The 13,704-nt window shown below is 37.7% G+C and overlaps 1 long non-coding RNA gene across 1 annotated transcript; it reads right to left on the bottom strand.

Moving 5' to 3' along the window:
• Positions 1-655: 655 nt before the first annotated feature.
• On the bottom strand, positions 656-2,716 carry LOC146325240 (uncharacterized). The gene is made up of 2 exons (XR_014770713.1): positions 2,546-2,716; positions 656-1,137 (listed from the first exon to the last, which is right to left on the bottom strand). It is a non-coding gene; the product is annotated as an uncharacterized LOC146325240 (long non-coding RNA).
• Positions 2,717-13,704: the final 10,988 nt, after the last annotated feature.

The raw sequence follows: 13,704 nt of genomic DNA, 5'->3' as shown, positions 1-13,704 counted from the left end.
CTCTCAAACAATTGAAGTGAATGGTGACCACTTTTCAAACATAAAAGACAACAGAAGCCAGATGTAGCTAGTTACTGTAATTATCCAGCAAAACAGAGAAGCCATGTGCATCTATGCAGGGGTAGGGGTGGGGTGTGTGGTGACGACTATTTGGATATTCAGGAAGGCAAGGTGTAGAGCTGAATGCAAGCCATTTTAACAAGGTATTTAAACTTCCTTTGCAAAAAAAACATATCAGAGACAATTTATTACTTCTTGCATTTCTTACATCTGTTAGTTTCTGATAATTGACATTTCATCAGCCATCGCTCCTTAAATAGGCAATTTTATACTGTAACAAGAATGCTGTAAAATTTCCAATATCTTCCTGGCAGCAATTAGCTAGTAAGTTGCTGTAAATAAATTTCAGAATATGATTACTATCAATCTAACCACAGTACCACAGTGCTGTAATTGTTATTACAGGAATAATCAGTCCTGTAATTGTTATTACAGTAGTGATCACAGTACTGTAATTGTTATGAGAGTAATAATCAGCATGCTGTACACTAACACTAGCACTAATTCAACTACTGCAAAAGGCATCACTGTATTCATTTTAATACTTTAAATTAATAACTGCAGAGCAATTACATACATGTGAAATGAGGACAAATTTTTAATCACAAAAATTTTATTTATTTCATCAATTCACTTAACTTTTAAATCTTTAAATACATTTTAAACATTTTCAAGTGTTTTAGTTTGGCCATTTCACATTAATCAGAGACATATATACTGGATTTGCTGTTCACATGTCTAAAGAATCCTCATACCAGCATATCCCACACGTCTTAACAAAATATCCAACCAGAATAAGCTGTTTACATGACCTGTATCAAATTCATCATTTAAGGCAGTGGTCTTCAACTGTGGGTCTGTTACCCCTACTGCGTCTTCAGTCACTCTGGGGAGCCTCCAAATTTTTGCTTGTTATTGTGTTGATTGCAATTTTTTTTTTTAATAAAAATACAAAAAGATTGAAGTTACAAGCAGCACTGTGCGGACCCTCGCAGTCCCGTGCTCGTCAGGGTCTGCTGCAACTGCAACCATGTCGCCAGATGTCAACTGGTCTACAAGGCGCTGAATTTTCATGCACTGTGGACACCACAGGAAGAAATTTGAAGAAAAAAGTATTAACAGACATAATGGACGTACACCCAATGAAACAAAGCTGTTACAATGATGTCATGATATGGCAAAAGTCAGCAGGCTCTACTCTCAGGGCACCTCCACTGTCAGAACAGGAAACAAACACCTTTTGTCATAAAGACAAGTCTCATAACCCTTAATGACATAAAAACTGATACTTTACAAAACATATTCTATTGAAATAGTCTAACACTAAGAAAACACTCAGAAAGCAGTTAGAATTTAGTCAAATCGTACTTTAAATGCCGCTGAAATGCGCGTTGCTTTGCGCTGTGCGATAGAAATTTCACACATTAAAGTACAAAACACAACAACTCAATAAATGCTTCACCTTTTCAGACCAAAGAGGGTCACATTGTCTGTGGGTAGAGGACACAGAGCTGATGTTAGCTGCCAGCCTGACACACTGTGTGGCAAACGTTAGCAGTGCTAGCAGCAGCAGCAGCAGCAGCAGCTCCACTTGCAGGTTTATGTCTGTGTATGTGTTTAATGTGGTCACGTTTCTCCAGTCGAGTGAATATATATATCAGCTTATTCTGTCACAGTCTACATTCATCTGTCCAACTTTGCTGATGTAAACATCTGGTGTTGCCAGGGCAATCGGTTCATATGCGCTGTGCAAGAGGGGCTGCCGTCTGACAGAGTCGCAGTCCCGACTAGTAGCGTGCAGCTGCATAAAATCTTACAGGCAACAGATAACAGCCATCATGCATGAATGAAATATTGATAAATATTTTTATTTTTAAATATTTTAAACTACTAGTATTTCTGGTGCCGACTAGAGTGGATGGGGACGTTTAATCGTATAGTCGTCCCCGCCATGTGATAGCAACCATACTTTGAAGGGGTCATGCTTTTACCTGTGTCTGGACATGAAAAAAATACATGATACAGTCCTTATGACAGTAAAATTGGCTATTTAAAGCCAATCAACTGCAGTAATTCTTTTCTCATTAGAAGAAAATGTGGGTAAGAAGACAGTTGCATGAAAAAAAAATACAGTCAAATACCGTGAAGCCGATATGAGTTTTAAAAAAAAACGTGATATGAAAATTTTGTCATACCGCCCAGCCCTAATATGAGCTATCAATTAATGAAAAATGGTTAACATTTGTGACAAGTAATGGAGGCATTATATTTTACTTTGTCCCAAATGATATCAGATAATTATAAATAACTCTGCATCAAAAAATGCACACAGAACAAAACACATGTATATACTAAACCTAAATTAAGAAATAAGGATTGACTATACACAGATGGCACATAAGGGTTTGAAAATAACCGCAATAACGGCAATTATTTTCCAAAATGTTTCATGACCCTGTATTTCATAGTATCAAAAACAGCCTACCTGTGACAGCTGCTGACAAAGAGAAGAGGCCGGAAATATTCTGCAATGATGAACTGGGCCGGACGAAGTCTGCAGCACAGATCAACTGTAAGAACAGAAAATGTAGGTCAGGAAACTGGAATAATATAAGAAAACATGTCTAAAAAGATGGATGTAGGTAACTACATTTTAAATTGTTGAATGAGGCCTCGTCTATGAAAAGAGGTTTAGATCGTGGAAGTTTGATTAGTTGTTATTTATTAGTTCCACCCCTGCTCACCATTTCTCAAAATCACTATGATGTCAGCAAAATATTTCATCATCGTTTTTAATGGTGCCAGCCAAGGTTCATCTGACAATTTCCTGTTCTTAAAGGGCATTCCCCCACATGGATCCATGAATACACTGTCATAAACCCATTCTTCATAAAAATGAACAGCACACAAATAATCACAGCAAATAATCAGGGTAACAATGCAGCACAAGTCAGTTCAGTATAAATAAGTGTATTAACGGGACAATGAAAAACCACATTTAACCGGAGAAAAAGTCATTTTCTGGAACATCCAAATTAAATTAAAATTAAATTAAAGTTTCAGCAATTTCATAAGTTATTTGCGAGGCAAGAAATAAACCCTTGGCTAAGTTAAATTCTGTGTCAGTTACCATGGTAACTGATGCCAGTGTGAAAATTTTACATGACTGAAGTAAAATACTGAATGAAGACTGATACATTACAAAACGTATTCTACTGAAATGTATGTAAATAAATATTTCATTAATTTACAAGATGTACAGTGTCATTCCTAAAGAGATTAATATGCAGATTATCATGTAATATTATGCTGATTATTTACAGCCTATTATTTATATTATGTCATCCTTGATAGCATTTGTTACAATGACAATAGATACAGACAGAATTATTATTATTCAATGAAATATATATTATTACACTTGATCTAATAATTAAGAATTTCAATAGAAACATTAATAAATAGAAGATATGAGATTTTTGTGAGGAAATTACACATAGCTGAAGGTATTTGCTGCATGACAAATGAACAACTGATGACCTCTGCTGAATAAAGTACAACAGAATATTTGATCATTTTGTCAGTTTGTGTTGTTTTTAATCCATGAGGCACATAATTATTCACTTTGATCAACTATAACATGTAAAACTGCTAACAAAGTTAGTGATTATTAAGAGAACCTTTTATTGACCTCCACTGCCCCAAGGGCAAATGTTCAGCAACAATAAAGAATAATTCACTGAAAAATGAAAATTCAGTCGTTATCTACTCAACCTAATGCTGATGGAGGGTCGGGTTTGTTTTGTTAGTCTGCAAATACTGCTGGAGTTTCACAGGAAAACAGTGTCACAGAATCTTCAAAACAATCTAAGTGAACTTCAAACAGGGGGGACAAAAAAACAAATACATAAAATGCCTCCATTCTGCTCATCTGGTGTAATCCAAGTCTCCCAAAGTCCCATCATTCCATCTGCACACCATCACACCACACACACCCAGTTCTGACAGTGTGCCTGTGCACATGAACGTGGCTCCAAGCTAAAGATCTACAGTGAGGATTTAGGCTAAAACATTTTGTAAATAACATTTTTTGAGTCACCTTGGCATGTTGGGGCTTTAGGAGATTTGGATTACAGTAGACAAGCATTATGGGCATTTTATGTTTTAACATGTGAAAACTGATCACCATTCACTTCACCTGTTTGGGAGATTCTGCAACACGTTTTACCTGTGAAACTTCAGCAGTGTTTTAAGGACTGAAAAACTAAACTCGGTCTTCAATCAGGATGAGGGCGAGCAGATGGTGACTGACTTTTCACTTTTGGGTGGACTATCCCTTTAGGACAAATAGCACAGAGAGTTAGAACCAAACATGAAATCAGTAGTGGTTAAAAATAGAAAATAATATATAAAGGGAAGCTAAAATTTATAACCATTCAAGTTCAAAAGTGAAGCAATATACATAAATAGTGCAGTACAGTCTACAAGTTAAATCAAAGAGTAAAGTTAGAGCAAATATGTATACATCAACCATAACAGTGCACAACAAATGGTGTATACATAACATAATATTAAAAAATGCCAACATATGGCCATGATGGGCCTTCGTGGTAGTGACGACAATCTACAGCACAGATCAACTGCAAGAATAAAAAATGTAGGTCAATATTTCATCATTTTTTAATGTTGCCAGCCAGAGTTTCTGACAATTTTCTGTTTGAGATTTTAAAGGTCATTCCCCACATGGATGCATGAATAAACTCTGTCATAAGTCATCTATTCATAGAAATGAGCCACCTGACCAACAGCAGACAAATAGTCACAGCAAATATTCAGGGTGACGTTGCAGCCCAAGTCAGTTCAGTATAAATCAGTGTGTTGATGGGACAGTGAAAAACCACATTTAACCAGAGAGAAAGTAGTCCAAAATAAATATTCTGTATAACTCTTCAGAGTTCAACAGAAAAACACCACTTTTCAGCGAAATATCAGACACCACAGTCAACTCCAGGTGCCAGTTTGTCTTCAAGTTCACAGGACAAAAGGGCCTAATCAGAATCAAACCCCACAAAGGACAGAAACACACGTTTTAACACACAATACCCCTGGGTAAGTTCTCACAAAAGTTATTTTCGAGGCAAGAAATAAACCGTCTTTAAACAAACCCACACTGTTTAAAATTCCAAACATTATATTAAAGAACACAAAACTAGGTCAGTCCAGTTCCATGTAATTCAGTTCAGTTTACAAGGTAACGCAAAAACACCACTTCCAATAAGAGAACCCCAGTTCCACGAAAGAGCTCATAGAGCCATAACCCTAATTGAGTGTCTTCTGTCCTTAAATCTGCCTTATTAATTTGACCATGGCGTTCTTGGGGAGGTCAAAGGCGCAAAATGACGTAACAAACGCACAAATCTCATGAGAGTTCCACAAATCAAGGGGAGAATGAAGCCTGACTTTCGTCGACTCACCATGGTTCTGGAGATATCTGAACTTTTCGGAAGACTGCGTTTCCTTTCACAAGCCAGTGGTCAGACACCATTACGTGACATTTGCCTCTCTTTATAAAGGAAGTGACATGGGCCGACTCCTCCAAAAGCAGCAAGTAAGTGATTGGTTGTCAGGATGCATAGGTGACAGGTGAGTTGATTAAAATTAATTCATTCATTCATTCATTTCCAGGTAACAGTGCATAATAACACACTACTGTAAATATGCCAGAATTAGCCAAAATGCTAGTTTTTATTGCTCCGATGTAAAATTGTCAACCTAAAAAAATCAATGCAAAAATTAAGAATTAATTAAATCAACTGAAGGAATCTGCCTTAATTTAATCATCTAGAAGAGGTCACTTTAAAATCTGGACACTGCTTAAAAAGGCCTTTGCATGCCACAAGCTCGGTCTTTGTGCAAAGAGCAGGTGTCTTTACAGTGGAAAACCCAGATCACCTCCACCGCAGCAGCACGGATGGCAGTCTCACGACGCACACGATCCAAAAGTTAATAATTAAAAAAAGATGAATATCCTCTTTTAACCATAAATGTCCATATCATGTCCACATAACAGTTCACACTCACTCAGAAGCTTGGTGAAAGACACTATCATCTGCCCTCCTCTTTGCTAGCTAGGGCGAAAACTGCCGTTAGCTAACAACAGGCCACACGTGTTACAGCATATGTGACAATTTAACAAAGTTACGCACTGAAAACTCGCCCCAAATTCACCTTATTCCTCTGTTCACATTGGGTACACACTCTCATAAAAACCTCCGGCTTTTAGCCTGGGCAGAAACAGTAACGGCATTAAATGAACTAACCAACCGCTCACCATGTCTTCACTTCTCCCTTCCGTCGCTGAAGCTCCGCCTGCCGCTCGCTGAGATTTAGTCCCTCCCCTAAAGGAATACGGTAGGTTGCACCTTTCATCTCAACTTGAACAATGATTGGCTGATAACAACAAATGGACATCTGGCTACCCAATAAACAGACAGAAAAGAGACCTGCGGAGTTCAAGGTCTACTCACACTGAGGGAAATTTCATGATAAAAATAAACATTTCTTCGTCGTAATGCCCAAAAGGCACTATATACATAGCGATAAAACTGAAATCATGTAAACGATATTAGTAGAGTACTACACAATTATAAGGTTTTATGTTAAATAATGTGATTAAAGTAACTAGTTTTCTTAACTAAGCCTTTTCCTAAGCCGTTTTTACAGTGTCGTGTCTGTGTCCAAGCCCATAATGGAAGTTTGCACTTGAATATTCTTTAGGTTTGGCTCAATTAACCCATTTTATGTCATCAGACATCATCAGATCAGAGATTTTGTGCTTTGTGTTCTTAATGTAACTGAACTCCCAAATTGTCAAACTTTGTAGCATTTTTAAAGACTTTTCATTGTAGATACTGACAACACTGCTAAAAGGGAATTTCAAGAAAGTAATATGGAGAAAGAGGCATTCCCTATGGACAGAAACAAAACCTACTAGTATTTTTAGTCATGCTATTTCTACTGGACCAGACTTGTTTTTAACTCAGCCAGTGACAAAATAAAGCATGTGGAGGCAACGAAAAAACAATGCACAAAGTAACATGTTGAGAGGTGTAACAAGCTAATCATAATCTGCCAAGAACTGCAGTGACCTTTAGAGAGAGACTTAAATAAAGTAGTAAAGGAATACACATCATGCCTGATGCTCCTTTTTTAGCATAAACATTACTGAATAATAGGAGGCAACCAGCATTGTCTAAAGTGCAGAAACTCGGTTGCCCTTAAGACAGTCTCTATGCAGGCTGCAGAAAAAATATCCATTCTTACCTACAAATGGGTGTTTAAGTATGAATGACAAAATTCTAAAATCCCACTCAGCTAAAGGGTATCATTAAAATAGTCAGCAAAGATAACATCTTTTTTTTAAAAAAAGAAGTCCTGCAAAACTCCAGTGTCCAGACAGACAGGCAGCATGATGTCTGCAGACCCTGCTGCTTTCATTTTTCTTGAAGAGATAAAACTGGGTCTTGTGCATATAATGAACTTCATCATTACACTAAGGACACAGATACATCAGGATTTTTTTTTTTGACTTAAACATACTGCAAGAAGTTTTGAACTGATTATAAAACAGTCTTAATTTAAACTGATGCCTCCATATGACCTACATACATGACCTACATTGATTAATGGCATGCAGACTGGGGGAGTGCATGTTTATATTTTCTCAGGGAGTTAGTTACATTAGCCAGTTAAAAAGGACCAGGGAGAAATTATTCTTTAGATAGTTTTATTTTTGACATTATATTTTGTGCTTATGGCAGCGGAAAAACTACCACTTTTGTACGCAGGGGACTCCCAAAAAAACAGACTCACTGACTAATAGAGATAAAGGGCTTCCTTTCCTTTCTAAGTTTGTGCATGCAATTCATCTTTATGAACCACATAAATTCAGGGGTGTTTCTAGAGTGGGGTCTGGGGGGGCACTGGCCACCCCTGAAATCTGACTGGCAACTCCAAGTGCTACCCCGTTATCCTCACGTATGATTGATTTCAAAAAGGGGAATTTTATTCTGACATGAACTTCCCTTTAACTTTGTCAAGTGTGTATGTGGTTTAATTATACAAAGATAGATGGCTTAAAGATCAATTCCATGTGTTAACTCAGTGGTTCTAAAAAATGCATGGAGCTAACATATTTTCAGATGGATAAACATTAAAGAATAATTCACTTTCACTTGTAATTAACAAGCATAAGGCAACACAGGTGTGGCTGATGGCAGGGCAAACAACAAATATTCCTCTTTGTAGTTATAAAAGCACTGATTCACTGAGTCATAGCAAACATGGAAGACTTTCAAATATCTTTTTTTCAAAAAAGATAATTTTGTGACTCTGTTCGAGTAGAAAATAAAGAAATTAAGACTGACAGAAACCAAAAGAAGATTAATGACAGTTATTTCTAATTTTGCTTACATTTTAGTTTCTGTTCTGCTCTTATTGTTTTATAAAAAGAAGTCAGCAGTTCTGAACAGAAAGTAGCAGTAGTCTGGACACGCCACCACCAAAAAAATCTCAATTCCCGTATGCCAAAATAAACTCATTCACAAGAGGGCAGAGAAATATTCTCCTCTAATGCTAAAATGTGTTGACGAACATCAAGCATTCTTTTGTAGTTCTTTGTACGAGTCCATGTGGAGGGGTAAGTCTGTGTGTATGTGTGTGTGTGTGTGTGTCTAAGTACAATGATAGTCACCACAGTGAGGCAACAGGCACTTCCTCTCCTTTCTGTACCTCCACCCACTCATCGCTCACAGACATGATATAGGGGGCTTAAAATATCCACCCGCATAAATAATTCATAAACTCAAAAACCCACGTTCTACAATCCCTCCTGGTCTCCATTTTGCTTTTCTGTTTCTCCCTCATTCTTTGGTCCCTTTTGGTATAGTCTGTCTTTTCTACAGGTGTTTTTTCACTCTATCTGCTTTATTGTATTAATGATTTTACCTGCCATTCTTCACACAAGGCAAACACAGATTTATGGATGTGGTCACACGGGCCCAATGGACACACACACACACACAGACACTAATCAGCTCTTTGTTTTTGTTCTTCATACCTCTTAGTGTATTGATCAAGTGTGCATCAGAAGTGGATTACATAATGGGGTGGTGATTGGAGAGCATTAGCAGTCTATGGTTACTCAGCTTTAGTAATTGTATGACTAACTCAAGGGTTCATTTACTCTCCCTCCATCTGTCTGGTCCCTTGTCTTCAAACACTCAGCCCAAGAACAAGACTTGCAAGCAGGTTGTAATGGCATTCAAGCAGGTTGAGAAAAGACATTTTTTTAGAGCAGAAGACCAGACACTGATGACTTGACAGATTAAAATTCTGCTGCTATCCAAAATCAAAAACAATCTGAACTGTGGACTCATCAGATCACAGCACACTTTTCCATCTCAGATGAGCTTGGGGGCCACAAGCAGTCAGCAGCATTTCAGGATGTTGTTGATATATGGCTTTCACTTTTCTTGCATACTTAACTTGCATTTGTAGAGTCAGCGACAGAGTGTGTTTATTGACAATGGTTTCTCGAAACATTCCCGAGCCCCTGTAGTATCCTTTATATAACGGCTATGTGGGTTTTTGATGCAGTGCTGCCTGTGAGGTCAAAGGTCCGTGACCATTCATGATGGTTTTCAGCCTCGCCCCTTATGTGCACAGATTTATCTGCATTCTATATATATTTTTTTATGATACTATGAATTGTAGATGGTGAAATCCCTGAATTCCTTTTGTGTTGTGTGTTCAGAAACATTGTTTGCAAACAGTTGGACTGTTTGCCTGCAAATTTTGTTTTTAACAAAGTGGCGAGCCTGGCCTCATCTTCTGGAACATGTTAAACGGATCAAATTCAGAATGAGCGTATATTTACAAAAACACTGAACATTAACTATCTTGTCTTTGTATTGTATTTGATTTAAAACCAATTTTGCAAGTCATTGCATTCTGGTTATTTATGTTTTAAACAATGTCCCAACACTTTTGTAAGTAGTGTTTGTAGTAAGAAAGTCTGTGATATGACTGGAGAGTAACTGAGCACTCAGCTGGGAAGAGGAGGTTTGAAATTCTGCCAATTAAGGATGAAGCAATGTAAAGATATCAGTACCCAATTAAGGCGAAATATGATGCATAAGAAGGCTTTTTATTCTCCTGACAAGAAATTATCATTTTAACCAGAAGCAAAGCACCAAAGATAAAAAAAAAAAAAAAACCTACAAACCTAATTTAACAGACTTGTTTAAAATCTTCCCTCTCTCTTCCCCCTCATCCGCTTTGTCTTTATAGTTGACTATTCCTACTCTCGTTGTCCTATTTTTGTGACTCTAATGGGAAAACAGCAGTGTTGGCAGAAGCAGCTTTGGGAGACATAGCAAAAACACAGAAGTGTGAGTGAGTGAGAGAAGAGCAGGAGATCAAGCCTGCTGGGACACGCAGTCTCGGTTTCCTGAAAGAAGACAGCGCTACTCATGAATATGAATTGAGATGGTGGATGCACACATAAACAGTTGTCTGGCTGTGCAGTCTGAAGAGATGCAGACAGTGTATACATGTCGTGGAGTATATCTGATTTAGAAAAAAGGTCAAGAACACATGTCTAAATTGCAGGCCTTAGTAAATTTGAAGGCATAGCCCAAATATTTATGGATTTAAAAGTTGAGATTAAAATAAGAATATTGAAAATAGGTCAAAGATATTCAATTCAAATCCAATATTTGTCTGTCATTATTAAAGTAGGAGCCTAATCCACAAAAGTTGTCATGTATATGTACCAAAGACTGTTATCTTGTCGTAAATGTAGGTTTTATTCACTTCACTCTCTGATGGCACCAGCCTCTAACAGGTAGTGCAGCCAGCATTTCAAATAGACAATGGTACAATGTAAATATACTAGGTTATGAAAATGTTTGCAGGGAAGGACACAAACCATGGAATAAGAAAAGAATGGTATACATTTAATGCAAACAGGTTTTATAGTAATTTCTTTATTGTTTTTAATAGTCTTTATACATATATACATATATATATATATATATACATAGAGAGAGAGAGATTTTTTCTTTGAATAACACAGGCAGTATATAATGATATAATATGAGCCAACAGGCTGTATGTGATGAAGCAGACACTGTTCCTTTTTGAGAAGCCCAAATTTTCACTATTTTCCATTTTGGGGGTATCCAAACATCGATCAAACAAAATCTGCAGTAAAAGATTTTGATACAACCACCCATTTTCAAAACAAGAAATGTTAGTTATGAGAAAAACATTGTTGTTCTAGCTTGGGTTGGGGTATCTAAAAAACTTGTTCCTTTACTACTGCTATCTTCAATCATGTTTGAACAATTTTGCTAAATTTTCACATCACCGATCAATGACTATGCACTGCAGTCTGTTCATTTTACTGGAAAAACACAGAAGTCAGTTATTCAATATGCCTATGAATGAGTTTTCATTTTTAAAAGAGCATCAGAACAGATTCACCTGGACAAAATAAGGACAAGTCACATTTGCAAATACATGCAAACAGTCACACAAAAAAATCAAATGTAACCAAAAACCTACATTTGAGAATTTGAGAGGAGGCCTAGAGAGCGACCAGACTCTGTTCCAAACGTGCAGTACCATCAGGAGCCTGCAGAGGGAAGCCTATCCACACTTTGCACAACTCCCCTCGTCAGTCAGTACTGATCCGTGCTCAGTCAGTCAGGAGCCAGACAGTAGCATCTCCTGCCCAGCCTGAGGCTCCAGGGGTCAGCCAATGGGAGCATCTGTGCCAGACACATCCATTTAAACAGTGATAATGTCTGATTAACATGACAGTAAGCAATGCAAGGAATCAGTCTTACACAACCATGGGGAGTTTGCCCTTTTGACCTGCACTGTCCTTATGAAATGTAATACTTGTGGACATGCATAACAAAGTGGTCCAGGTGGAACCGTCAAAAGTAAAATGTCTAGTAATCCATATGAGTGACATGCATAAAACAGTGGCCACCATAGGGCAGCATATTACCACCACTGAGGAGGCCTTTAACTCCCAACTGCTCCAGTGGAGCTGGCAGATCAGTCTATGCTTGTACTGGGAAATGTAACAGTGAATGTGATCAGAGCATTCATGAGACTTGAAACTGAATAAATAAAGGTGAAAAGTAGCCTTCATCTTTCTACATTTAACATCAACACTGACATGAAATGTACCGAAGTTTCCCTTGAAGGCTGCTCTTCAATGCAAAGGCCTCTGCTCTGCGAGGGAGAATGTGACAGCTGACTGTGAGATCTCTCATGCACTCTAACATCAATGCACCATGCCATTGTCCATGGTAAACTGTCTTACCATGAGGAATGATTAATATGATCAAGATGTTTTCACATAGTGGTTTAAATAGTTTAAAGAAATTGTAGTGTTCTTTTTACAGTTTTACAGGTTTACAGTTTAATTAATCCAGTTATCGCTTCACCATGTAAATATTACCTCACTATTTGTTGCATTTCCTTTCATTTAATATTGCTTTACATTGCAATAAATCATATTTTTCACTTGCACATAAGTAATATCTGTGGTGATGAAAAACATGGGTCCAAATAGTGGTGCAGTGGTTAGCACTTTCACCTGAATCCTGGTTCTAGTTAGGCCTTTCTATGTGATGTGTTTGCATGCTCTCCACGTGCCTGTGTGGGTTTCCTCTGGGTGCTCCAGTTTCCCCCACAATCAAAAAAATGTATGTCACATCTCCCGTCAGCACCCGTGACTGGCTGGTTAAAAACTGGAGCTGGTCCCTGGGCTCTTTACCCTTACAGAAACAGCCTAACAACCTCACCATGGGCAGACATGGTCATCAGAATGCCAATCTGCAATGGCCCAATGCCCAGATTTCCTCTACATACATTAAGCCAAACTGGCGCTTTATCATAAAATAAGTTAGCTATGCCATGCAACTAGCATTATTGCAGATGTGTTACATATGTGCTTTTGTTTGTTTATAAATATTAGAAAACAATGTTTGCTCTGTATCCACCATCAAATAAATGCAATGAGAACTTTTTCTACTGATTCACAGCACTAAATAGGACTAAAAAATTTAACATTTGCATGACTAGTTATTTTTAAAACATCCATACAATTGATGGCGAGTATTTTATTTGGTTCTCAGGGATACTAGGATCTACATTATGTCTGTTATTACATCTGGGTTCAATGGGATTAGAATGTTTGACCAACTGCTGACTACCACACCCACCAGGGGGCGAGTTTTGATGGCGCAATATCCAGATTTGGTCCAAATATATCAAGACATCTGCCAAATTTGGTGCTTTTATTACAGTGTGGACAATTCTCAAGATATTGTTAAAGAAATTTTTCAATATAAGCAGTGGCAGACAAAACCTACAATCCTCACGCTGTGCCGTTCAGCAGTCAAATCAAGTCAGCATTTACTGTCTCTAAGGGGAACCCCACTGATTTTACACATCACAGTCTGGTGACAGGTCTTGGGCAGGGCTGTTTCTAGCTTTTGCAAAATGCAAAATGTTGTTTGGGGGCCTGTTTCTGTATGAAACTATGGTGGAGTGATTCCAAGG

Source organism: Lutjanus erythropterus, chromosome 6, assembly GCF_056507025.1.
Source record: "Lutjanus erythropterus isolate fLutEry1 chromosome 6, fLutEry1.hap2, whole genome shotgun sequence".
Taxonomy (NCBI): domain Eukaryota; kingdom Metazoa; phylum Chordata; class Actinopteri; order Lutjaniformes; family Lutjanidae; genus Lutjanus; species Lutjanus erythropterus.
The sequence above is the reverse complement of the archived record's forward strand: the minus strand, read 5'-3'. Positions and strand labels throughout refer to the sequence as shown.